The sequence below is a fragment of the Mauremys reevesii genome, linkage group 5 (genome assembly GCF_016161935.1).
Source record: "Mauremys reevesii isolate NIE-2019 linkage group 5, ASM1616193v1, whole genome shotgun sequence".
Classification (NCBI taxonomy): Eukaryota; Metazoa; Chordata; order Testudines; family Geoemydidae; genus Mauremys; species Mauremys reevesii.
Genome location: NC_052627.1, coordinates 121367782 through 121395555, shown reverse-complemented (window position 1 = coordinate 121395555; position 27774 = coordinate 121367782). Strand labels below are relative to the sequence as shown.

The 27774-nt window shown below is 43.5% G+C and overlaps 1 long non-coding RNA gene across 1 annotated transcript in view; it reads right to left on the bottom strand.

Moving 5' to 3' along the window:
• LOC120406766 overlaps positions 1–26662 on the bottom strand; it is a 50188-nt gene extending 23526 nt beyond the window's left edge. The window contains exon 1 of the long non-coding RNA XR_005599568.1: positions 26539–26662. This is a non-coding gene — a long non-coding RNA (uncharacterized LOC120406766). The remainder of the gene's footprint in view (positions 1–26538) is intronic.
• Between the last annotated feature and the right edge of the window lie 1112 nt (positions 26663–27774).

Sequence of the window (27774 nt, the reverse complement as noted above, 5' to 3'; positions counted from 1 at the left end):
TGGGGAAGTTTGAGAACTCCCTTTTAGCTAACACACCAGGGATTGAATCAGGGACCTCCAGAATAAAGCTAAAGCTTTGCAGGGAGGGGCTGTAAAACATATCTCTTCTGGGACTGCACAAAGGGGAACCTGTAATACATTCACCAGTGGGGGTTATGTTTGCACTCCCTCTGTCCATGTAATCTCTGTTCTGAAGGTAAACAGAGGACTTTTCTGTGCTGTCAAACCAGCTTTTTATAAGCTCTAAATTCACTTTAGGGTTGGTTTTTTTTAATGTAATTTGAACATGCTGTGGGGTCACCCTTGATACCATGTCAATGGACCCATTAAGATTTAGCCAAGTTTAGAGTGCTGTTTGTTCACACACAGTCATATGCAGTGCACACCCTAACGGCTCCTTCAGAGCAATAACTATATGCTATAAGAGCTTCTTTGCCATAGCACAATAAGAGTGGTTTGTATATTATGAGTCTATAACACTAAAAGCATAATAACAAAATTATAAAAACTAATTACTGCACATGCTCAGCAGCTACATTTGAAAACTCAGCCATCTTGTAAAGATATATATATATATATATATATCTTCCCAGACAAAGACCTTGTATGTTAAGCCTGCTAGTGTTGCTGTAGTTTAGTTAAAGCCTATCTCAGCACTTAGGTCATAAACATAGTATTTTAGGGCTTTTATAAGTCAGCCATAAAAATTTGTTCTGTAAGATGAAACTTTGAAAACAACTTCCTCAAGAAGGGAATAACCTCTCACCTTTAAAAAAAAAAAATTCCAAAATTTAAAAATCAGTTGATCACTTCTAAATATACACAAGTGTTTCAGAGGGACGTTGATTACTAAAGTATAGAACAGGGGTCGGCAACCTTTCAGAAGTGGTGTGCCGAGTCTTCATTTATTCACTCTAATTTAAGGTTTCACGTGTCAATAATACATTTTAACGTTTTTAGAAGGTCTCTTTCTCTAAGTCTATAATATATAACTAAACTGCTGTATGCAGAGCCCCCCGGACCAGTGGCCAGGACCCGGGCAGTGTGAGTGCCACTGGAAATCAGCTCGCGTGCCGCCTTTGGCACACATGCCATAGGTTGCCTACCCCTGGTACAGAATATAATATTAACATACCACACGTCCATCATGTAGATTAGGTTCCCTTAATTTTACATTTTTTTTATTTTTAGTAAAACAGTTTTAGTATGTTTAGAAAGACACGCGCCTCACTCTAAGGCAGGGGTAGGCAACCTATGGCACAGGTGCCGAAGGCAGCACGCGAGCTGGTTTTCAGTGGCACTCACACTGCCCGGGTCCTGGCCACCGGTCCAGGGGGCTCTGCATTTTAATTTAATTTTAAATGAAGCTTCTTAAACATTTTGAAAGCCTTATTTACTGTACATACAACCATAGTTTAGTTATATATTATAGACTTGTAGAAAGAGACCTTCTAAAAATGTTAAAATGTATTACTGGCACGTGAAACCTTAAATTAGAGTGAATAAATGAAGATTCGGCACATCACTTCTGAAAGGTTGCTGACCCCTGCTCTAAGGCATGATTTCAAGTCCTCAAATTATTCTCGTAGCTCTTATCTGAACCCTCTTGAGTTTTTCAAAATCCTTTTTGAAGTGTAGACATGCAAACTGGGTCACAGGATTCCAGTAATTCATAGATTTTAAGACCAAAAGGAATCATTATGTTCATCTAGCCTGATCTCCTGCCTAACACAGACCATAGAACCTCCCCAATAATTTCTGCGTCAAACCTGTAACTTAGAGCTAGAGCATACCTTTTAGAAAAATAGCCAGTTTTGATTTAACTATTGCAAGTGATGGTGGCTCCACCATGTCCATAATGGTCTCACCAGTGCCAGAGACAGAGGTACTATAAAATACAAGGATTATACGAAGAGGTATTGTTTTTCTACCATGCTGCAGCCTGCGTTTTTAATAAATAACATGACTGTTCTTTTTATTTCCAAGGACATATGGGTGTATTTAAGAAAGTTCATTTGACGAGTTGTCCCCCTTAAGTGCTCCCTAATGTGCGGAGATGCCAATGATCCTGCCTGTTATGCCAGCCTGGACACCCTTAAATAGGATTTACATAAGGCGGGAATCCTTTGTTTCCCAAATTTGACACACACACCCCTCAGTGGAAAGTTACAAGAAGTCCCAGATAATGTTTAGTATCAGGTGACAAGACCACATGACCTAGTAGTGTCACAGTTGCATCCTCCCAGGAGGGAGAGAGATTAGTATCTTCATGGCTTTGTTGTCCTTTCCCGATGGCTCATCAAATCTGATGGCCTGTCGTCCAGTGGGTGTCTTCCCAATACACATCCAGTTGTGATTGTTACATAGTCCATAATCCTAACTTTAGATATAGAAATGATACATACATACAAATTGGATAACCACATTCAATAAATTATAACCTTTCCAATGATATCTTAGAGGACCCATCCTCCATAAAGTACATGTCAGTATGTCATATCCATATCATAAGCATATTTCCATTAACAAAATATGGAGTGCAACGTCACAGTTCAGTCTCCTTATTTAGACTGAAATCAAACCTGGATTCAGAGTGATTTATTAATTCATTTAATTCTATTTAAAACTCTCGTGTTTCTGACAGACGAGAGGTATGTCTATGTCATTTTGTTTTGCAAAGGCCATTTTTGCTGCGACCTTCACTGTGACCGTCACTTGGTATTGTAACCTTCACAATGGATTAAGCCATCCAGTTTGTGTGGAAAGCCAACCTGGCTCTGACAAGGTGAATGTATTCTAGACACTCCTCCTCATGCTGGGATGTGGGACATGGACACCTCAGAGAGGGCTAGCAATGAGAGCCATCCAGGCCTGTCCACACTAAATGAGTCTCCCCTACTGAAGCAATCCATTTTCTACCAGTAGGGCCACTCATTCAGGGATGCTGGAACAATTTGTGTAGTGGGGGTACTGAAAGCCATTGAACCAAACTGTAAACCCTGTATAGGGATGAAACCACTTCAAGCCAGAGAATGCTGCCACCCCAGCACCCCTGCATTTACTTTGAATGACTGTCTACCCAGAAGCTCAGGAGGGCGGGGAAGGCCTCCAGCATGGAATTTCCCCTTGCTGAAACACAAAGGCAAAGCAGAGAGAGAGTCTATTTTAAAGGGTTGGTGCTTCTCTGAGCAAGGGGCCAGGCCACTCTCACATGCAAAAAGATCAGGTTAAAGAGGGAAGGCAGGAAGGGTTGACCAAACCTAGGAAGACTCTCAGGAGGGGTGAGATCAGACCAAAGGAGGTGTGTTCAGGATTGTGTTGTTTTCCAAAGATCTATAACTCTCTAGTGCTTTCTTAAAAGTGCATTTGCTTAAGAAATACCTGTGCAAAGCATGGGTTCCTTGCTTGCCTGCCATTTTGTCCTGGAAGGGATTGATTGAGAATCTGAGAGCACGCAGCAAGGTGGAATTCTGAGGGAACCTGTCTAAGCAAATGGGGGGGTCTGATGTACTGATTCTAGGGTTTTAAGTGTGCCTGCACGTCTACACAGCTATTTTTAGCTCTGTAGCTCAAGCCCCAGTCAACTGAACTGGGCTCTGAGACTCGCTCCTGTGGTGTGTGGTTTGGTCTCATTGGTAGTAAGATACTGCTCAAAGAGACAAAAGGTGCCATGTTTACATAGTGACTTTCCAGCTTGAAGCCATGCTTTGAGGGATGATTATTCTTATTATTTATTTGTTTTCCTGTAGTGGATAGAAGTCCTACCCATGAACTAGGACCCCATTGTGCCAGGGGCTGTACAAACCCAGAACAAAAAGACAGTCCCTGCCCCCCAAACAGCTAACCATCTAAGTATAAAATAAGAGACAACAGATGGCTACAGATGGGGAAGCACAAGGAAACACTGAGATCATCTTGGCCAGCCTAATAGGCAGAGGTCTCAGCACACCAGTGGTCTACCTGTTGTCAACTCTTTTGTAGGCATCAAGGCAAAGGGGAGCTTTAAGGAGGGTTTGGAAGGAGAGCATGTCACTCAGTGTCTTAACTCCACTTCATTGTTGTTCTGGGTCTTGCTCAGCCTCTTGGTGTTGCTTTAATGTTTTTTTGTATGGTGCTTTGCCCATAGCCTAAGCGTCCTATTCTTGAATACAGGGCTCGTAGGTTTTCATCTTTCCATGAGGAACGGGCTATTTGTCTTCGGAGTGAGACTTTGGGGAAAGTGAATGGACAGAAGAGAGCACTTAGAGCCGAGCTGTTGAAAGCCTCCTTACACAAAACAAAGGGACTTTTCTTCTCATCAGTGTTTTCTGGAGACAAAAGAAAACACATTTTCTGAAGTGTTCCTCACTGATATTTTGGTTTGAAGTGGTTAAAGAATTAAGAATGTGAGATAAGGGGGAGACACTGGCATAAGGCTAGCATATCAGGCTTGCTGATCTGAGGGCTGTGTGATTAAATTGCAGGAAATGCTGGCACGCAGCCCAGCCTCAGATCCCTGGCCTCAACACTTGGTTAAAAAGGTAGCAATAGAAGCATGTGCTTTGCAATTTGCTTTTATCATCCTCGAGGATTTCACCATTGTTCATGTGCTCTGGCATTACAAAGGCTGTGCCTAGATTTAGTTCAAGACAGCACTGATAAGATAGATGATGAATGTGGCAAACTCCTCCCTGAGAGGTTTGGACTGGAGCTGTGTTTGAAATCACCGGCAATGCACTCATTTGTTTGCTTTTTTTTCCCTCCCTGCATGAAAGCTGATCACATTTTACATAAAGCCACGTGATGACAGTCGAGATCCTCCCTTTGCAGGTGACTCATTATCAGGTTGATGCTCATCACCGGATTAAGTTGGAGTTTGTTTTGGCCTGATGCAATACAAGTTCTGTTCTGCTTGCAGCTCTCTCTACCTGCTGGGTTTGTTGTTGCTGGGTTTTTTTAATCAGAGAGAACTTGCCAGCAGCTGTTTGCAGTTTAGAATTATTTGAACCGTAAGCCCCATGCAAATCAGCCTCAAAGTCCTCCTCCCTAATGCTTGCAGACAATGCTGACAGATGTTACACATTTCACCTGTCTAACCAAAAACAAATACATGTTCTTGCAGTAGGAGAGTGTGGTTTTTAATGTGTTCTGATTCAGCATGAAGCTAGAAGATTAGTCAGCCCTGGGAGCAAGGTGATTCTGCGGGGCTTTTTGTGGATGCTGAGAGTCCCTGTCAAGACCTGCACTTTCTTAAATCCATTTATCATAGCTTGGTATGTTCAAAAATAATTTTGTCCTTAACTCTTTAATGCTTAAAGGCCAAGATATTCATGCGGCCTTTGCTGCAATGCTCCTGGTTCCTTAATGAAACAGAGCTTTGTCCACGAAAGAGGCTAGACATCTTGATTTAGATACCAGAATGATCGGCACCCTAGAAATGCCTGTGATAGAAGCACTTTGCTGAATAGAATGGATCATTCCAAGTACTTCTAGTCCCTGTGCATGTCTATTATTGTTTATATTATGACAGCACCTAGAGGCCTCGACTGAAATCAGGACCCCATTCTGCACAAAGGAAGAGATGATTCCAGCCCCTGGAAAGCTTACAAAATAGTGTTATCCCCATTTTAGAGATGAGGGGGAAATGAGGTTGTGACTTCGCCCAAGGTCACACAGGAAGTCTCTGGCAAAGCCAAGATTTGAACCCAGGTCTCAGCCAACTGCCTTAACCACACAATCATCCTTCCTTCAAAGTTAGCCTGCTATTAGGGCATATGTTTTTTGTTAGATATATGCTCATCTGTATACTACCTGCTTATTCATCCTCCCCATGCAAGATGAATATTGAGGGCCCAGCCCTTAACTGTACAGAATGCAATAATATGCGCCAGAGCATCTAGTTATATGTGTAAGGTGTTTGGCCTAGCAGCTGTAAATGTGCAAAGTAGCTCTCTTTGGACTGTTTTTTATTTCATTTTTAAAGAGCGATTTTGACACACACTTCTCTCCCTCCCAGTTAAAGAAGATTTCACATTCAGAGTTTCATTGTGGCCTCTCATAGAGGTTTGCTCCAAATCCATTGCAGGGATCCTGTTTGGGTTAAATTTTGACTCGAGATGAAACAGAGTCATAAAGTTTATTTCCAGATCAAGATTCCAGAGTCCAGTGGTGTTTGGATTGGGGGAACATTTTTCCCTTTAGAAAGAGTGGCCAACTGCAGCCTTCGAATTTGGATGTTCCTAAGGCTTGTGGGGAGGATGGATCTGGATGGGTTTTTGTTTTGTTGGGAGGGAGGGAGGGGAGAGTTAGGCCCATTTCTAATATAGATGTCTGTATAGTTAAAATGTTTTTAGTGTCTCTATTTCAAGTACCTGTATCATTGAATTTGGCCAGAGTCCTGTTTGACATATTGGATATGTGAAACTGCCTTCATAGAACCTCTAAGATATATGAACATTTATTGTCTGTCATTTGCCACACCCTTCATGGGAAAAATGTTTGTGGAGGAGGGAAGCATATAAGTTGGTGTATTTTGGTATATTTACTGTCATCACATTCAGCTAAAAAGAATGAGAGAGGAAAAAATTATATATTTTGCTGCTTTGCCTGACCATGAAAATCTTCCTCCTTTAACCTTACTCTCTGCATGGTTGAGCTTCAGCAACTGTGCTGAAGAGGGGAAGAGAATCGTATAGTGATCAAAGACCGAGATCCGTTATAAATTACTGGTGTGTCTCAGCAGTCAGGTTCTATCCGGGTTTTGTGGGGACGTTTTTAAGACACCTCTACAAAAAGAAAAGAAAGAGGAGAAAACATTTCCACGGGCCTATAACCACCCACCAGTGTTTCAATTGGCTTCCAGCTGAACTGTCTGAAATGAGAAAGAAAGAGAACAAGAAAAATACATGAACTTTCCAATTTAGAATTAAAAACTTACAGGTTTTAAGGAAGGATGAAATTTGAGAACAGTCAGGCCTCTGTTAAGTGAGCCCCATTAACCGAGATTCTTGGATATCTGAAACTGGACATGTCCTTCTGGTTCAACCTAAGAATCAAGCCCCTGCAGCTCCTTTCTGGGAGTGGTTTCAGAGCGGTAGCCATGTTAGTCTGTTTCAGCAAAAACAACGAGGAGTCCTTGTGGCACCTTAGAGACTAACAAATTTATTTGGGCATAAGCTTTCGTGGGCTAAAACATCTGATGCATTGGGTTTTAGTCCACGAAAGCTTATGCCCAAATAAATGTGTTAGTCTCTAAGGCGCCACAAGGATGCCTCATTGTTTTTGCTTTCTGGGAGTGTCATTCTTTCTTAGAAGATCCACAGGAATGAGTTTCGTAAGAGCTGCCACTCCCTGACTCTAAGCATAGATTAAAAGAACTTGCTCCCCACAATTATTATCTGAATGTTAAATGTGTCCCAAGGCCTTTGGAGAATTGAGGTTATATTGCACATTCAAAGTGTAGCCTGTGCTCAGCAGCAAGTGTGCTCTCCTGGCTATATGGCATCATAAACTCAGGATTCGGTTGTATTTCTGATTCAGCAACTCATTCACTGTGGGATTTGTACCTCTCTGTGCCTCATTTGTCTCATCTGAAAGTGGGTATCATAATATCTACCTCATTAATGGATTTATTAGCAACGTGGGCCTAGATTTTTATTGGATATTTGGTTGCCTAGCTCCCAAACCAATGCCTAGCTCCCAAACCAATGGGAGCTAGGCATCTCAATACCTGTTTAAAATCTAGCCCCTAGAGTCTGATTCAACCTTTCCCCACAGTGAACAGTACTTTATTCCCAAGTAGTCCCATTGACATTACTCAGCATGGATACGAGTGGCAAAAATGGACCCCACATATAATAGGCAGGCTTATCCTTTCACTTCGGTCAGGAAGACTGCCATGGAAGTAAGGCAGTGTTTCCTAGTGGCTAGAGCACTGGGCTGGGATTCAGAAGAGCTGGATTCTGGTGGCAGCTGCACCACTGGGTTGCTGGATGGCCCTGGGCAAGTCATTTCACTGCTCTGTGCCTCAGTTTCCCAATAGTAAAATGAGAATATTTCCTTTGTGACACACTTTGATATCTACAGATGAAATCTACATATTAGAGCTAGGTATTTTCATTATCAAATGTAAAATGGATCTAAGAGAGAGGAAAAAAAGGTCACATGTCATCTTCAGTATCCTTTACAGCACTCAGCGCAGTCTCAACACTTAAATAATAATAATACCCACACTGACTCTCTGAAGTTTGTCTCCCCCCGACACACACACACTTGTTCACATTTTAGCAAAATGTGCAAATAGTGACCAATTCTTTCCTTCGGTTGGTGCTTTCCACCTCCCACCCTTAAAAATAATTAATTTGAAAGCAACCAAAATAAAACTTCTATTTGAGAATTCCCGCCCTGTAATTGACTGCATTGTACAGAGATCAAAGCACTGTAGACCTATAATGTTCTCAGTCGGTTTTACAATGCGCAGGCACTTTCTGAACTGATGCCAAGATTTTTGGTGCAGAATAGGTCAAAATAACCTCCTCCTTCTCTCTCTTCTCCCCCCCCCCCCCGAACCCCAGTCTCCATTGCTAAATAAAAATCTTGCTATGAAAATATCAAACAGGGAGTGTGTATTGGACTAACTCTTCAGACTGATCATTTTTATAGCCTTATATTAACCAAAAAGTAAAAATTACAGATGAATACAGCCAACAGGCCGAACTTTGTCCTAAATTGCACACCAATCCTTGCCTGTGAGGTCAGAATTTAGCCCTCGAAGTTGATGAAAGATCTAGCTGGCCAGGTTTTAGCCTGCATGACAAGAGTAGGGAGAAACAGAGAGGGTTAAACTCCAGTCAACTCACCAACAAGGAAGCCCAGTTTTCAGCTGGGGCATCTTAGTAGGTAGCTCAAATCTTGTTCAATGTTCGTATAAGATCTAGGGGAATAAAAGCTCATTTTACACACCTGAGCACCATTCTGAGATACAGAGGTAAGATTTAAACATCCCATTAAGTTTTGAAAATTGAGCCATCAGGGTGTTAAAATAAGCATATTACTGAGCATTTTTTATACCATCTTCTGACAGAAAACCTCACCCCAAATGCAGAGTTTAAATACCTTAGTCCTGGCTAGCCTGTCTGTTAAATGCTAAATCATCCTAACTGGAAGCAGGGCCTCGTTATGGGCTGATTCAAATCCTACTGATTTTCACCAATAGGAGCACTGGATGTAGAAGAGCAAGTATGTTATCAAGGGAGGAGAGAGATGGACCAGCACCAGAGATAAGAGAGAGGTTTGATGGAAGAAGGCAAATGAGGAGAGAAGTCACAGTAATAGGTAGACAATATGTTTGAGTGTCTAGTAAGTCATATTTTCTCACTGCCAAAATAGCAACCCTGCTAATCAAGATGACTAAACATTTACTTATCCTCATGCCAGAAAACTCAATTAGTGTTCAGATGTATGAAAAAGCTTTTTTTAAAAATAAATACATTTATGCCTGTGAATCTGCTGCTAAAGCCAGCTGAATGCTGCCCCATTTAATACCCTGTGAAATTTGTATTTAAATGTACCATAGTGTATCCAGTCTTTCTATAACTGATAAATACAATTTGTGTGGCTGAAATAATGAACACACTGTCTTTCAGCTAATTTGTTTAAGCTACAAAATATAGCGTTTGCAGCAGGCTTGTTTTCCTGTGGGTGTTTTGTAGAAGGAAACAGCTAAGATTGATGTTACAGTAGCTGACCATTACAAGATTGATTTTTTTTTTACCCTATTTTTTCTCATACTATAACAATCCACCTGGAATTTTATATGCATGGTCTTCTGACAGAATAGACTCTTCATTCTGAAAGTGGACAAAGCGTCTTTGAAACAGGAGGTTTCAACAAATGAGGTGTTTTCACTTTTGGAGAGATTGCCCAATTTGTGGGGGTTTTGGCTCATCGTATCTCAAACAGCTAAAGCCATCCAAATGAGGATTGATGATGCCTTTCACTAGGTTTTTAAGTAGAACTGCTTGGAAAAAGGGGAGGAGAAGGAGAGCTTCCAATGGAAAATTTTGACTTTTGGGCAAAAAGTCAGAAGCTGAACATTTTGGGCTGAAAACTTTCAGTTTAAAACTGAAAAAATTTGATTCAGAAATTTCACTGTGGTGCCTCCTAGGACTTGTAGTTGAGGTATCTCATGCCCCCATTCTCCTCTGTGGGCCAGCTCCCCAGGCAGACTACATCTCCCATGATTCTCCACAGGGGTTCAGCAAGAGGGGAGCCCAGGGGATATCATTACATGGAGAGTGGCTATGGAGCCCCGCACAGTTTCCAGTGATGCACCATAGCTTCCCCTCTTGCTGAGCCACCATCTTGCATGATGGCAGATGGAGTCTGGCTGGAGTTTGACCACTCAGACATTAGGTCAGTGGCTTGCTATTGGAGCAGTGCAGTTACACACTTACTCAGGTCCCCAGATAATGCCAGGTCTGTTGGTAATTTTGAAGGGCTTTGCCCATTGCTTTGGCCTTAATACCTTTATGAATCACAGTAGGTCAGATTATTTTTTATTTTTTGCAGTGAATGGAAACTAATGTGGTGAGAGGATGGGAGATTATCTCTAGGTATATTAGCATTTTAATATGTCCATTATGAATGATACCCTCCAATGGTTGTAGCTCGTCTTGTTAGTAGTGAGGCTGTATTATGTTCAGGAATAAGGACTGTTCTTGGCTTTCAGTGGGTTAAATTGGTCACTGTGTGTTATAGGCCACCCTTTGTGCCAGAGGCTGAGAGTCTGTTACAGCTCTCCTTACCAAGCCTAGTTTTCTAGTTTAAACTGTAGACACTCCTATTTTTAGCTCTGGAGGTCCCTTGTTCCGTACTTGGCATCATCCAAGATGGTGGATCTCTCTCACACACGGAGTCTTAAGGGGGTAGAGTTAAGGCTATCTGGATGACCATAACTGTGATGACACTTTTAAACGTTTTCTTTTCAAGTGTAACCTTAACTTAATCTGCAGTTCTTATGAAGGCAAAATTTCCACTGAAATCAATGTATCTTTGCATGTGTAGAACTGCAATACACAGCCCTGAAATTTGACAAACACTGAAAATACCCAACCCCCACAATCGCAAAAATATTTGACAAGTGGAGGGAGGGTAAAACGATCCCTAAACATTCCACTGTCTTCCTCCCTCTCCCTTCTCCCTGCAATAGAGGTTTACACAGGACTTAACTCGGTCATATTTTTTGAACTATAAAACACTGGCAGTACAACAAAGTGACACATTGCAAATGTCCTCTCCAGCCACAAGATTACCGGTATCGGATCATGTGACATTTATAGAATAATAGGAAAAGAAAGCAGATGTTCTTCTTTTCTAATGAAAAACATGCATACGTAGCTACCCTAATAATGTTTGCCTGACCTTGCCCAATCTGATTCCATAAATATCAAAAGTCTCGCCCAGGAAGAATTCAGTATATTGAAGTGTTTGGAAATTGCCTAAGATGAATCGTAAATAGAATAGTCTGCTGTCTAAATTCAGAGCGAAGCTGACTGGGGAGTACAGTTTCCAGAATGCAACACTCTAAGATCACAAGATCGCACATGCTCAGTTGTTCATACATGGGCCCTAATGAATTATTGAACTGTTTGTAGGGTGCGGGGGAGTCACTGAAGTTCTGGGTAGGAGAACATATGAGCTGAATCGTCAAAGTGTCTGTCACTTGATTCCCCCATCTCCTAGGCCAGGTAACTGTTCTTTCCATGATACAGTATGAATTGCCAGGACAGAGAAGTTGTTGCAGCTGCAATGCAAAGGTACTCCTTCTGGCCTTTGGAAAGTTGCATTCACTAGAAAACAGGAGTGGCAATGCCTGGCCATATTGACAAATTTTCCATCACTGGTCTTGAATGTTAGTTTTGCTTTTCTAGTCCCTTTGACACTAATGGCCTGATTAAAAAAAAAAAAAGTCTGCGCAAAGGCACCCATGTAACACAATGGCACTTGTGTATCTAATATGCACGTGCCTTACCAGTGAGCATGTAGATAGAACAGGTATTTGCATGATTGAATAATCTACCACCAAAGTTGAAAAATCAAAAGTCGGGCCCTCCAAAATCATGAAATTGGCTTAAAATCATAAGCTTTCACTTTAAAAAGCAATAGGAAGCCAATTGTGTTAATTTGCCTTCTGATTTTTGAGACTTTGTGGTTCATATTTTCAAGTTTTTTCTTCATGACCACAAGGCTTAGAAACATACTTCCCCTCTCCTTCACCCAACCATCAAATGAAAGCTGAGATTCTCTGGTAATTGCCTGACTCCAAACTTTTGGGCCTTCAGAAAAACACCACAGGCCACTCATGATAAAATCACAGAAGTTAGCAACACCAGCATATGCAAATGACTAGTCAGATGCATAACTGCAGTGCACTGTTGCCAACTTTCACAATTTTATTGACTGTCTTGTGATAGTTGGTGTTTTTTTAAAGCAATGAGAGAATGAAGAGAGAGGCATGAGAATCTTAGCTTTTGTTAAAAAAGTAGTTTCCAGCTCTTATGACTGAAAGCTTCAAAATGTGACCCCAAATAGCTCAGAAACCCAAAGACAAATAAAAAGAATCCCATATTTATTATTTTTAATATTTTGTGATTTCTAAGCCAATCTCATGATTTTGAAGGGCCTGACACATGATTTTTTTTAAATCTAATTGCCTTGAAATTTCTAATTCCTCAGACCAATTTTGCAGAGATCCTCTCATTAAATTACTCCCAATTCTTAGAACATAAGAATGGCCATACTGGGTCAGACCAAAGGTCCATCTAGCCCAGTATCCTGTCTTCCAAAAATAGCCAATGCCAGGTGCCCTAGAGGGAATAAACAGAACAGGTAATCATCAAGTGATCCATTCCCTGTCGTACATTCCAAGCTTCTGGCAAACGGAGGCTAGAGACACCATCCCTGTCCATCCTGGCTAATAGCCATTGATGGACCTATCCTCCATGAATGTATCTAGTTCTTTTTTGAACCCTGTTATAGTCTTGGCCTTCACAACATCCTCTGGCAAAACATTCCACAAGTTGACTGTGCGTTGTGTGAAGAAATACTTCCTTTTGTTTGTTTTAAACCTGCTGCCTATTCATTTCATTTGGTGACCCCTAGTTCTTGTGTTGAGTAGGAGTAAATAACACTTCCTTATTTACTTTCTCCACGCTAGTCATGATTTTATAGACCTTCATCATATTTCCCCTTAGTCGTTTGCTACCCCCTTCATTCTGGTATATACATCAGCCCCTCAACTGGTGTAAATCAGCATAGGTCCATTGACTTCAAAGGAGCTGTGTCAATTTACACCACTAGAGGATCGGGCCCAGCTTTTCTGCTTTGCCAACTTCATATTTGTGGGTAAAACACACTGGGCGCCAACTAAAATTTCAACTTGTTGAATGTTTAACCTTTTTTTCCCCCCGGAAATTACACAGGAATGGATTATGTACTGTAATTACAGCAAAAAGTGAGTCATTCTAACGTAGTGGGACTATGAGACAGCAAGATCTTGATGTACTTTATACTGCCTTCCATCAGAGAACCTCAGAACGCTATAACCACTGTAATGGACTAAGCCTTCCAAACCCTCTGTAACGGGGCTCACAGGATTGTCCCCCGTGGCGCCGTAGGCCCCACACCACTCTCAGAAGTGGCCGGCACCACGTCCCTGTGGCCCCCGGGCAGGGGGGCCGAGGGCTCCGTGCATCACCCTTGCCTACAGGCACCGCCCCCTGCAGCTCCCATTGCTACGAATGGGGAACCGCATCCAGTGGGAGCTTCAGGGGAGGTACCTGGAGACGTGACAACGGCAGCGCACACAGAGCCCTCAGCCCCTCCTTCCCCAGGGGCCGCAGCGCTTCTGGGAGTGGCGCGGCCCCGGTGCACACAGCTACCACTCTGGAGCCGCTTAAGGTAAGCAGCACCAGGCTAGAGCCTGAACCCTTCCTGCACCCCACCCCCCAACTCCCTGCCTGCACCTCACACCCCTCCTGCACCCCAACTCCCTTCCCTGAGCCCCTTGCTGCACCCCTCCTGCACCCCAACCCCCTGCTCTGAACCTCCTCGTATACCCTGCACCCCTCCTGCACACCAACTCCCTGCCCTGAGCCCCCTGTTGCACCCCAACCCCGTGCTCTGAGCCCTCTGCCTGCACCTTGCACCCCTCCTGCTCCCCAACTCCCTGTCCTGATGTCCCTGCTTCACCCGGCACCTTTGTGCACCCCAAGCCCCTGCCCTGAGACCCCTGCCACACCCTACACCCTTCCTGAACCCCCAACGCTCTGCCCTGAACCCCCTCCCACAGTCCACACCCGTCCTGCACTCCTGCCCTGAGCCCCTTCCTGCACTCCGCACCCCCCCTGCACTCCAACCCCCTTCCCTGAGGCCCCTCATACATCCCACACCCCTCCTCTGCCCCAAACCCTTGCCCTGAGCCCCTTCGTGCACACCACACACCCTCCCGTGCCCCACCCCCCTTCCCTGGCCCTGCATACAATTTCCCCACCCAGATGTGGCCCTCAGCCCCAAAAAGTTTGCCCATCCCTGCTCTGTAAACTAGTCCTTATTGCTTCTGATCCTCAGCTGATGCACATCATTGACATAGCACCAGTGACATCGCTGGAGATACACTGATTTCTGCCAGCTGAGGACGTCACTAGTGCCTACCCCAATAGTTCAGAAATCATGAGTTAGACTCCCCCTTCCCCAAACCATTAGGATTTTCTGCCTCTCTTCTATTTTTGTATTTTCCCCCTCGCCCCCGCCACCCATCCCTCAATGTGTGTGTAACAAGTGTACTGTTTGACACCATTTGCAAATGTATAGTGAGTGAAGCGGTTTTGGCCTCTGCAGTTGGAGCTCTTGCTAGAAGTTTCAGCTGAGATCAGGGGTCTGTCATGTTAGATGCTGTACAAACACATAATAAATGACAGTCCTTGACCAAAAGAGCCTACACTGTAGTGCAAAGTGTGGCATAACTATTAGAGGGTGACGGAGCCATACTGTGTTAGCATGGGATACAGCAGCACCTAATCTGGCATACTCTTTCTGAAAAACTGTGTAGCCAGTTGGATGAGATTTGGCGATATTTTCTATTAGAAATCTACCGGCTATTTCAAGCCCTGTCTGAAGTGACCTTAAGCAAGCTATCAGTTCCCTATGAAAAGATCATGGTCGTCTCCTCCTCTACACCCTCGGAGCATGCAGCCATGGTTCTTAAGAATTCTGAGAAGCATTTACTCGAATGTGTGAAAAAGCTGGGATGAGAACTGTCCCAGGCTCTGGGCTTGCAGCTTAGGACACCTTCCCCTAGACTACAGGGAAAGAGTTGCTTTCTGCATATGAAGGTTAGAGCTTTTTATATCATCACGAGACTGCCTGCAACAAGGGCCAAAATCATGCTTGCTGTGTGAGGACATAAACATAAAGAGCCAGGCTTTAAGCAGCAACCAGAGAACTCCCAACCCAGGAAGTTTCCATATTTATTAAGCTCCCTGATGCAGCACAGCCTGGTCCCCCCTGGTAACTGTGAAGGTCCACTACACATCTCCCTTTCTTTATAATAAAGGATTAAATTAACAACCAATGTATGTACACACAGCAATTCAAAATAAACGTCAAATTCCTTAAAACTATTTACACTTATCAATTTAATTTAAAGTCGTGAGCAATATTTAAAGATCAGCTCTTTCGGGTCATGGTGGGTCTGATCTATCTTCCAGCCTCTGTTCTCACTTCTGTTGAATTTGTGCTTGGAGTTCCCCGTGGAGAGGGCTCACTTATAGACTCATAGACTTTAAGGTCAGAAGGGACCATTATGATCATCTAGTCTGACCTCCTGCACAACGCAGGCCACAGAATCTCACCCATCCACTTCTATAACAAACCCCTAACCTATGTCTGAGTTATTGAAGTCCTCAAATTGTGGTTTGAAGACCTCAAGCTGCAGAGAATCCTCCAGCAAGTGACCCGTGCCCCATGCTGCAGAGGAAGGCGAAAAACCTCCAGGGCCTCTGCCAATCTGCCCTGGAGGAAAATTCCTTCCCAACCCCAAATATGGCGATCAGTTAAACCCTGAGAATGTGGGCAAGACTCACCAGCCAACACCCAGGAAAGAATTCTTGACAGAGCAGCTGCAAGTCATAGCATCATAGAATATCAGGGTTGGAAGGGACCTCAGGAGGTATCTAGTCCAACCCCCTGCTCAAAGCAGGACCCATTCCCAACTAAATCATCCCACCCAGGGCTTTGTCAAGCCTGACCTTAAAAAATGCTAAGGAAGGAGATTCCACCAGCTCCCTAGATAACCCATTCCAGTGCTTCACCACCCTCCTAGTGAAAAAGTTTTTCCTAATATCCAACCTAAACCTCCTCCACTGCAACTTGAGACCATTACTCTTTGTTCTGTCATCTGCTACCACTGAGAACAGTCTAGATCCATCCTCTTTGGAACCCCCTTTTAGGTAGTTGAAAGCAGCTATCAAATCCCCCCTCATTCTTCTCTTCTGCAGATGAAACAATCCCAGTTGCCTTAGCCTCTCCTCATATGTCATGTGCTCCAGCCCCCTAATCATTTTTGTTGCCCTCTGCTGGACTCTTTCCAATTTTTCCACATCCTTCTTGTAGCGTGGGGCCCAAAACTGGACACAGTACTCCAGATGAGGCCTCACCAATATCAAATAGAGGCAAATGATCACGTCTTTTGATCTGCTGGCAATTCCCCTATTATACAGCCCAAAATGCCGTTAAGCCTTCTTGGCAACAAGGGCACACTGTCAACTCATCCAGCTTCTCATCCACTGTAACCCCTACGTCCTTTTCTGCAGAACTGCTTCCTAGCCATTCAGTCCCTAGTCTGTAACAGTTAATGGGATTCTTCCATCCTAAGTGCAGGACTCTGCAGTTGTCCTTGTTGAACCTCATCAGGTTTCTTTTGGCCCAGTCCTCTAATTTGTCTAGGTCCCTCTGTATTCTATCCCTACCCTCCAGCGTATCTACCACTCCTCCAAATTTAGTGTTATCTGCAAATTTGCTGAGAGTGCAGTCCATGCCATCCTCCAGATCATTAATGAAGATATTGAACAAAACCGGCCCCAGGACCGATCCTTGGGGCACTCCGCTTGAAACCGGCTGCCAACTAGACATGGAGCTGTTGATCACTACCCATTGAGCCCGACGATCTAGCCAGCTTTCTATCCACCTTATAGTCCATTTATCCAGCCCATACTTCTTAACTTGCCGGCAAGAATACCATGGGAGACTGTCATAAACAGATAGTTAAGGGTTAATGTCTCTTTTACCTGTAAAGGGTTAAGAAGCTCAGTAAACCTGGCTGACACCTGACCAGAGGACCAATAAGGGGACAAGATACTTTCAAATCTTGGTGGAGGGAAGTCTTTTGTTTGTGCTCTTTGTTTTGGGGGTTGTTCGCTCTTGGGACTAAGAGGGACCAGATATCAATCCAGGCTCTCCAAATCTTTCTGAATCAGTCTCTCATGTTTCAAACTTGTAAGTAATAGCCAGGCAAGGCGTGTTAGTCTTATTTTTGTTTTCTCAACTTATAAATGTTCCTTTTTTGCTGAGAAGATTTTACCTCTGTTTGCTGTAACTTTGAACCTAAGGCTAGAGGGGGTTCCTCTGGGCTATATAAATCCGAGTACCCTGTAAAGTATTTTCCATCCTGATTTTACAGAGATAAATTTTACCTTTCTTTATTTAATTAAAAGCTTTCTTTTTAAGAACCTGATTGATTTTTTCCTTGTGTTAAGATCTAAGGGGATTGGATCTGGACTCACCAGGAATTGGTGGGGGAAGGGAGGGGGAATGGTTAAATTCTCCTTGTTGGATCGGTGTTCACCAGGAAATTGGTGAAAAAGCCTCTCAAGGCTGCCCAGGGAGGGGAAGGTTTTGGGGGGACAGAAAGTGATCCAGACACTGAAATTTTTGGATGGTAGCAGTGTTACCAGATCTAAGCTAGTAATTAAGCTTAGACGTGTCCATGCAGGTCCCCACATCTGTACCCTAAAGTTCAGAGTGGGGGAGGAACCTTGACAGAGACCATATCAAAAGCTTTGCTAAAGTCAAGGAATAACACATCCACTGCTTTCCCCTCATCCACAGAGCCAGTTATCTCATCATAGAAGGCAATTAGGTTAGTCAGGCATGACTTGCCCTTGGTGAATCCATGCTGACTGTTCCTGATCACTTTCCTCTCCTCTCAGTGCTTCAGAATTGATTCCTTGAGGACCTGCTCCATGATTTTTACAGGAACTGAGGTGAGGCTGACTGGTCTGTAGTTCCCCGGATCCTCCTCCTTCCCTTTTTTAAAAGATGGGCACTACATTAGCCTTTTTCCAGTCATCCAGGACCTCCCCCGATCACCATGAGTTTTCAAAGATAATGGCCAATAGCTCTGCAATCACATCCGCCAACTCCTTTAGCACCCTTGGATGCATTGCATCCGGCCCCATGACCTTGTGCATGACCAGCTTTTCTAAATAGTCCTGAACCACTTCTTTCTCCACAGGGATCTGGTCACCTCCTCCCCATGCTGTGCTGCCCAATGCAGCAATCTGGGAGCTGACCTTGTTCGTGAAGACAGAGGCAAAAAAAGCATTGAGTACATTAGCTTTTTCCACGTCCTCTGTTACTAGGTTGCCTCCCTCATTCAGTAAAGGGCCCACACTTTCCTTGGCTTTCTTCTTGTTGCTAACATACCTGAAGAAACCCTTCTTGTTACTCTTAACATCTCTTGCTAGCTGCAACTCCAAGTGTGATTTGGCCTTCCTGATTTCACTCCTGCATGCCTGAGCAATATGTTTATACTCCTCCCTGGTCATTTGTCCAATCTTCCACTTCTTGTAATCTTCTTTTTTGTGTTTAAGATCAGCAAGGATTTCACAGTTAAGCCAAGCTGGTCACCTGCCATATTTACTATTCTTTCTACACATCGGGATGTATTTTTCCTGCAACCTCAATAAGGATTCTTTAAAATACAGCCAGCTCTCCTGGACTCCTTTCCCCCTCGTGTTATTCTCCCATCGGTTCCCTGAGGGAGTCAAAGTCTGCTTTTCTGAAGTCCAGGGTCTCTGTTCTACTGCTCTCCTTTCTTCCTTGTGTCAGGATCCTGAACTCGACCATCTCATGGTCACTGCCTCCCAGGTTCCCATCCACTTTTGCTTCCCCTACTAATTCTTCTCAGTTTGTGAGCAGCAGGTCTAGAAGAGCTCTGCCCCTAGTTTGTTTCTCCAGCACTTGCATCAGGAAATTGTCCCCTACACTTTCCAAAAACTTCCTGGATTGTCTGTGCACCGCTGTATTGCTCTCCCAGCAGATATCAGGGTGATTAAAGTCTCCCATGAGAACCAGGGCCTGCGATCTAGTAACTTCTGCTAGTTGCCGGAAGAAAGCCTCGTCCACCTCATCCCCCTGGTCTGGTGGTCTATAGCAGACTCCCACCACGACATCACCCTTGATGATGTCCTAGATTCTCTCTTCATAGTGTTGGGAAATACTGAAGATAAACACAATTCCTCCAGTCCAGAGAAGTCTTTTTGGAATCTTCACTAGGTAGGATCTGGGAGTTTCTGCCAATTTCCAAACAGTTCCAAATGTCTGGGAGCTTTTGAGCCAAACTTTGTTCCCTGTCTGAGTTCAGGTAGTGCTTTTGTTATGTGCCAAACATTGAAGCTTTGTTGCTGCCAAATTTTTATTTCAGCATCCTGTTTTCAAAACTCCTTTAGGTTGGACCACTAAGGTTTAAGCTGTATCAATGTCACAGATAAAGTTGCCCTTAGTCATCTTGCTATCAGACATTCTGCTGGAGATAGTCCAGACACAAGCAGTGTTCACCCATGTGCCATGAGTGCTTTACACTGGTCCACTGATTTTTGCAGAAGTCTTTTTAAAGTCTATATTCCTCTCCACCTCCCTATTTCCTGGTGGTAACGTGGACCACTGGTATGAAGTTCAAAATCAAAGTTCTGTGCAAATGCCAGGAATGTTTCAGAGGTAAATTGAGGCCCATTATCAGATATGTGGACTTCAGGAACTCCATGTCTTGGAAATCTTGCCATTTAGTTTCTGGATGACCTGTGTTGATGAAGTCTGTATCAATATAGCCAAGTCAGTACATCTGGAGAAACAATTGAGTACAATGATGTTGGTGTATTCTTTCCAGAAAAAAATAATCTGTGGCTACCTGCTGCCAACGTCTGTCAGGTACCTTTGTAGAGAATAATGGTTCTGGTGGGTTTTTTTTCCTCATTATATATCTTACTGCCTTCTACTAAAGTCTGAATTTCCCCACTGTGCTACCATACAGGTTGTTGTGCTCATGCCCTGCACTTGTTTATATCTTCGTCTGCCTGATGGATTTTGGAGAGCATCTCTTCCCAAAGTACCATAGGTGTAAGAAATCATTGTCCTTTCAAAAGCAGGCCATCAGCCATGGGAAGGTCATTTCAGTCCTGCCTATATGGTATGTCTAAATTTGGTATGTCTGTTGGAAGTTGGCTCTTTTGAAACCACCCCACCCCGACCCTCTTTGGCAGAGCTGAGTCAGTTTCTGACAAGTTTTGTCTTTTAGTTGTTCATCTTCTAATTTGCTGAAGTTGGCTGGCAGATGCTAGAATTGCTACCACAACACAGTCAATGTAGACTTTGACATCTTTCTCTACAGCCTTTTCTTATTTTCTTGATGGCTGCTCAATTGGGACTCTAGATAGTCTGCTGCTACTTGTGCTTTTCTTGGTATATGTTCAGTGTTGAAAGAAAATCGCATCAGCCATAGTTGAAATCTTTAAATCCTAGGTGGAAGCTCATCCCATGGTTTTGAACCCAATAATATCACTAAAGTCTGTTTTTGAAGGTTTTTTGTTGTAATATTGCGACTTTTAGGTCTGTAATCGAGTGACCAGGGAGACTGAAGTGTTCTCCAACTGGTTTTTGAATGTTATAATTCTTGACATCTGATTTGTGTCCACTTATTCTTTTGCGTACAGACTGTCCAGTTTGGCCAATGTACATGGCAGAGGGGCATTGCTGGCACGTGATGGCATATATATGTGATAACTTCAAAAACAGACTCCAAGGAGAGACTGCTGAATTGGAATTAATTTGCAAATTGGATGCCATTAAATTAGGTTTGAATAAAGACTGGGAGTGGATGGGTCATTACACAAAGTAAAACTATTTCCCCATGCTTATCTTTCCCCCACCCCCCAGTTCCTTATATCTCCTTGTCAAGTGCTGGAAATGGGCCATTTTCATTACCACTACAAACAGTTATTTTTCTCTCCTGCTGACAACAGCTCACCTTAACTGATCACTTCCTTATAATGTGTATGGTAACACCCATTGTTTCATGTTCTCTGTGTATATATATATCTTCCTTCTGTATTTTCCACTACATGCATCCGATGAAGTGAGCTGTAGCCCACGAAAGCTTATGCAACAATAAATTTGTTAGTCTCTAAGGTGCCACAAGTACTCCTAAAAAAAGTTTTGTCATTCCTAGGAATGTTCTTAAAACAGAAAGATCTTTGGGTTCAGGTAAGGTGAATAGTGCCTTCAGTTTGTCTGAATCCAGCTGAATTCCCTGCTTCTGAACGGTGTCCTACAAATTTCGTCTGTTCCTTTCCAAATTCACATTTCTCATTCCAAGTGAGACCTGCTTGTTGGAAGCATCTCAAAACTGCATATAGTAACTCATCATGTTCATTTTCATCTCTGTCATATACCAACACATCGTCTGCATGCCAAAGGATGCTAGGTAAACCAAACACAATAGGAGAGATTCTCTTTTGGAAATGTTCTGGGATTAAAGATATGCCAAATGGAAGACAATTGAAACAGTTTTTTTCCAAAGGGGATGATGAATATGTTTATGGTATAGGTTCTTTAGCAGGGAGAATTTGCCAGAAATCTGCTGTAGCATATGATTTTGAGAAGACTTTGGCTTCTGATAACTGAGCTAATGTCTGGTCAATTGCGGGAATCATGTGTCTTTTTCTGCACGTGCTTTTATTAAGTTGTGTAAGGTCCACACAAATCTGGATTTTGACATTGGTTTTTGGTACTAAAACCATCTCCGCACACCAGTTAGTGAGCTCTTCTATCTGAGAAATAACCCCCATATCTTGCATTCTCTTCCATTCTTCTTTGACTTTCCCTAGCAAGGCATGGGAATGTGGCATGGGGCTGTGAAAACAAAAGGAATCACTGGTGGCACCAGTTTTATTTTTTACTCCCCTGACAGATTCCCTAGGCCTGTGAAGAGGTGTGAATACATCTCTTGTACAGCTTGCTTTTTGTCAGTCCTTGAATTACATATATTATTTGTTGAAGAACTTTGTCCTTTCTCCAGTTTCCCAAGGAACTGGCCACTAATCTCCAATATATTGTTACTAGCCCCAATAGAATCGTATTTGGTCTTTGCAGAGCTCTATCCCAGGATTGATTATACTCTTTTGGGGGGAAACGGATTGCAGTGACTGCAGCTTCAGTATTAATTTTAGATGTGAGGTTTTGACCATTTAGATTCATGCTTGTGGGCCAAGATGTTGTCTGTTCTATTGAGGATATATAGTTCCTGGAAGTTTGGATTCATTTGTCATCTGATAACACACTATGTTGGATTGTTTCCCCTACTCTTTGTGACCTGCATGCTATTGTAAAATATCCCATTGTATGGCACCTCGTCTGCTGGACTTTGTTGCTAGCAGTGGTTTGGGGTCTTGCCACATCTTCCACGGCTTTTCCAAGCTTCCCTCCTATTAAGGTTCTTTGCTCTCCCATTCTCTAGCTGTGCACTGTTCCTATGTGGTAAATTTGGTCTGTCTGCTCCTTTTACATTTGTGACTTCTCTCTTTACTGTGTCATTAATGTTTGACACAGTCTCCCCTATGCTGCTAGCATGTAAGGCTGTGGCCACACTACGAGGTTTTTAGCAACATGGCTGTGCCACTACAGCTGTGCCGCTAGAAGGCTTGCAGTGTAGCTGCTGTTTGTCGGCAGGAGAGAGCTCTCCCACCAACAAAAAACTTCCACCCTACCGCAAGCGGCAGTAGCTTTGTCAGTGGGAGAGCGCTCCTGCTGACAGATCACTGTTCACACCGGCGCTTTTCATTGGTAAAACTTTTGTCATTTGGGGGTGTGGTTTTTTAACACCCCCAAACAACAAAAAGTTTTGCTGACGAAGTACCAGTGTAGTCAAACCCTTAGCCACGTTACTGCTTCGTTATGGTTTCTCGCATTCTCACTTTTTCTAGTGAGAGATCTGGCTCTAACTGAAGCTGTGCTGATAAATTGATGTCTCTTATACCAACCTATATCCTGACTCTTATTAGTTCTTCCTTTAACATTCCGTATTTGCGATGTTCAGCAAGACAACGAACTGCAGTAATAAAAGTCTCAGCTGTTTCCCTTTGTTCCTGGCACCTCCTATTACATTTGACCCTTTCATATATAATATTCTGTCTGCCTATGACAAGGGCACCAAAACCTTCCTTCAATTTGGAGTATTCTTCCTTTTCCTCATTAGAGAGGGGTATCAGCACTAGCATCACATATGGCAAATATCAGGGCATTTACCTGCTTCCTCAGTTAAATCAGAAGCCATCTAGAATTACTCAATTCTCCAGATCCAGCAAGTCCTGAGTTGCCAAAATTAAACTTCTCTAACAGAGCTAACAGGGCTCCATTGCTGCACTGAGACAGGGCTCTGCCTCCTTCCTGCTGCAATTGTCACAGGTCTCATGGGTGGTGGGTGAAGCTTCCCACTGGGGAGGCTAGCCCCTTGTCCCGCCTCTTCCGGTCAAGGCCCCAGTCGAGGCAGTGGGGGCGGAGGGGCTGAGAACTCAGCCGGGACTGTGGCACCACCCCATGGCCACCACCCCACCCATGACCCCACCCCATTCTGCCACTTCCCGCTGGGCCCTGCCCTCATTCTACCCCCACTCCACTTCTTCCCTCCAAGGCCCTGTCCCCACTAATTCCTTTCCGCCCTCCCACCGCCACCACCACTGCAGCTCTTAGAGAATGTAAAAGCTCTGTGCTGGCTGCAGAAGGAAGCAAGAGCTCCTCCAGCCCCAGGGCTGTGGCAGATGAGATTTTTCTGGGGGCCCCAAATTGGCCGGGGGCCCCGTGCTGTAATCTGCCACTGACGCCCCCCGTGGCAGCATGAGGTTTGGGGTGGCTTAGCCTCCCCCAGCTTCCATTACACACTGCCTAACAGGTCTCCTCCCTGATTTTCCATTTCCCCCACTCACTCACCAATCCAGGGGCCTCTTTTCTTTCCTTTACTCCTTCAGAGAAAGGGATTCATTCACTTCTGACACCACCACGTTACATGAGCACACAAACACAAAGAACCATGCTTTAAGCAGCAACTAGAGAACCCCCCAGTGAGGAATGTCCCTTGAGTATTAAGCTACCTGTTGCAACTCATCCTGACCGTCTCTTGTAACTGGGGACAACAGGAACTCAGACTATATCCACTCCCCAGTGGTGATAAACATGCTACAGTTGACAGCACTTGTATCTGGCAGAGTGTATCCATTTTACAGACATTTAATTAGGGGATGTCTCAGTTTAACCAGTTCAGCCATTTGTATTTGCTTCTCTGCCACTCAATCTAATAAGGTTTGCTAAGCAATTCCCAGTCTCTCTGTGCTTTGGCCTGATGCACCTCTTTCTCCAGACATTGACTGGCATTGTTCTTGAATTCTGGTGAGTGAGTCACACTAGCTTGGCTTGTTTGTTTGTCTTTGTGAACATTCAGAAAATGAGAAAAACATTTATTAGAAACAAAAGGAGAACAGTCCCTGTGTGACATGTTGGGCCAGTGCTGGCACTTCTCACTGTGCAACTGATAGGATTGTGTACATCAAAAAAAACTTAACAATACAGAGCTAGAGCAATTCTCCAAATTGTCGGAGAAAAACTCAGTTCTCGCTTTTTCTTTGGGTGCAGCAAAATCAAATACTTTATTATTTCTCCAGTAATTACAAAAGAGGGAGGGAGTGCCCTAGGACATAGGGTTGCCCCAGTCCCGGACAGGTCTCTCAACAGGTAAACAATTACAGCAAGCATTTATACCTTTGTTACATACAATGGCAAGCAATAATACAGAGAATAATGAGCAACAACTGCATTTTGTTTATACATAAACCATCCTGCTATCTTATTTTTCTCACTTCTAGGAGATGCCAGTCTATATATTTGGTTATCGGTTGCAAGGTCGTAACAACTTCTCACATAGTTTCTTTCCCTCTCGCCTCACACCATCCTCGCTTCTACAAGTCTCACGTCATTAGGGTTACAGTGTGGCCTAACTCTTGCTAACTACTAGCCTGACTCTTGCTAACTGACTGACATGCATTAAGATCCCCTTCAAATCCTTGTTAATTCTTTCCCTACTTCCACAGAATTCACCAATTCTAAGGCCACAAGACACCATTAGGTCATCTAGTCTGACCTCCTGTATATCACAGGCCATATAGAATTTCACCCCGTTACTCCTACATGAAGCCAAATACCCTGTGTTTGACTAAAGCATCTCTTCCCAAAAAGGCATCCAGTCTTGACTTAAAAGATGGAGAATCCTCCACTTTCTCTGGTAGTTTGTTCCAGTGATGAATCATGCTCACTGTTAAAAATGTGTGCCTTATGTCTATTTTGAATGTGTCTAGCTTTAACTTCCAATCTCTGGCTCTGGCTATGCCTTTCTCTGCCAAATTAAAGAGCCTTTTAGTACCCAATATTTTCTCCCCTTTAAGATACGCAAACACTGTAATCAAGTCACCCCTCGACCTTCCTTTTTATTGATCTGCTTAACTCAAAGGGGGACATATAATCATTGGCCGAGAAAAAAAGACACATAGCAGTATGGGACTTGAAGAGGGACATAGCTCCACCATCACAATTTACCATAGCTGTAAGCATAACGCCGACAGAGCCCGGTCATTGGTGGGCAGGGTCGAACCTGGGACCTCTGGAGCTTAGTGCATGAGCCTCTACTGCATGAACTAAAAGCCAACTGGCTGTTAGCTAAAGCTGTAGAGCAGACTCATTAATTGCTCTCTCTCTCTCTCCTTCTCTCTAGCCACTAGTTGGGTCAGAACACCACACCCAGAAGGTGTGTGGGGTACATAAGCAGGATTTGTATTGTTTTCATTTGTATTACTGTACAGCCTACTGGCTGACCAGGTCAGAGCCCCATTGTGCTGGGTACTGTACAACTGTATAAGAGGTCCATGCCCTGAAGAGCTTACATAGCTTAAATAGACAGGACAGATGAAGTGACAGGCAAACACGGAGTTTACATGACTTGCCCACAGTCACAACCCTGGTCAGTGGCAAGGCTGTGAACAAAGCATACGTGGGTCTCTTGAGTCCTAGGGCAGTGCCCTATCTACTGGACCAAGCACTTTCTCCCATTCAGTTCTCCTACCAGCTGTATTTGTTTTCCACTGTCTGTTTTCTACGGCTTCTCCCACCCTGATGGTCTGTTACCTTTTATTCATTGTGTCCCCTCTCTGCATTAGATTGTAAACTCCTCGAGGCAAGGTCTTTGTCTTGTGATGCCTGTAAAGCACCATGCATGCCAATGGTGCCCTGTGTAGAATGAGGGTTGTTATTTACTAGTTCTATGTTGCCATGGGTGAGAGTGGATTTTTAAAGAAAAACCTTGCCCGGAGTCACTTACATTTTAACCCATTCTCATGGAAGTAATCCTTAATGTGTGCCAGTGTGTAGGACAATGGGCTTGGGGCCAAGTTAACACAAGTCTTCATGCCTCAGTTTCTTCACCTATCAAATGAGGGAAATGACCATTTACCCTACTGTGGAAAGTGCTTTGACATCTACAAATGAAGAGTGCTAAGTAAGAGCTAAGTATGGTCATCATGTTTGTTCACATGTTCTTCTGAAGAGAATGAGACCAGTTGCATGTAGGAGAAATATGTCAGAGTCTGCAGGATGGGGGGCTAAGTGGTGGTGTTGATAATGTGAAGCCATTTTGGTTGCGGCCATCCCTTTTAATCTCTTTTTAACCGAAATAAATGTTTCCCAAATTACGTAAGAAAAAGAACAGCCCCTACAAGTTCGGAGAAACACATTCTCAACAAGGAAAGCAGACAGCTCCTGCTTTGCAGCATATCTGTAAATGGAACTTGCATGCATTACATATGAAAATCTTAGCGTGGTGTCCAAATGGACCTGCAGTGCATCCCTCCACCCAGCCATCCTCTCCTCCCCCCTTTTTTTTTCTGCCTTGAAATCCAGGTTGGTTTGTTGAAATAAGAAATAAACATAATGACTTTAATGGGATGAGCTTGCAGGGCTGTTGGCTGAGTCAGGCCACCCAGCTAGAGTTCAGTGAAAGACAGTCTGCACCTTATAAGGTCAAGAGATGAAGGCATTTAAAACAAAAAAAAAATGAATAAAAAATAAAGGCCACAAACATATTATTTAAATCATTGTGCAGGCAATTTTCCCCCCCAGGATAAAAACTGAAGTATGCAAGTGAATATAACATCTAACATTTGTTAAACCCAGATTGAAGCCCAGCCAGATAGTATTGAAAACAAACTGTGAATATTTTAAATGGAGTGAGATATAAATGATGGAGTAAGTAAAGGGCACATACCACATTAAAAAAAAATTGGATAAAGTTCAATTGCTATTCATCTTGGAGAAAGTCTTTGGAGTTGAGCGATGCAACTTAAAAGCACTCAGACGTATATTATG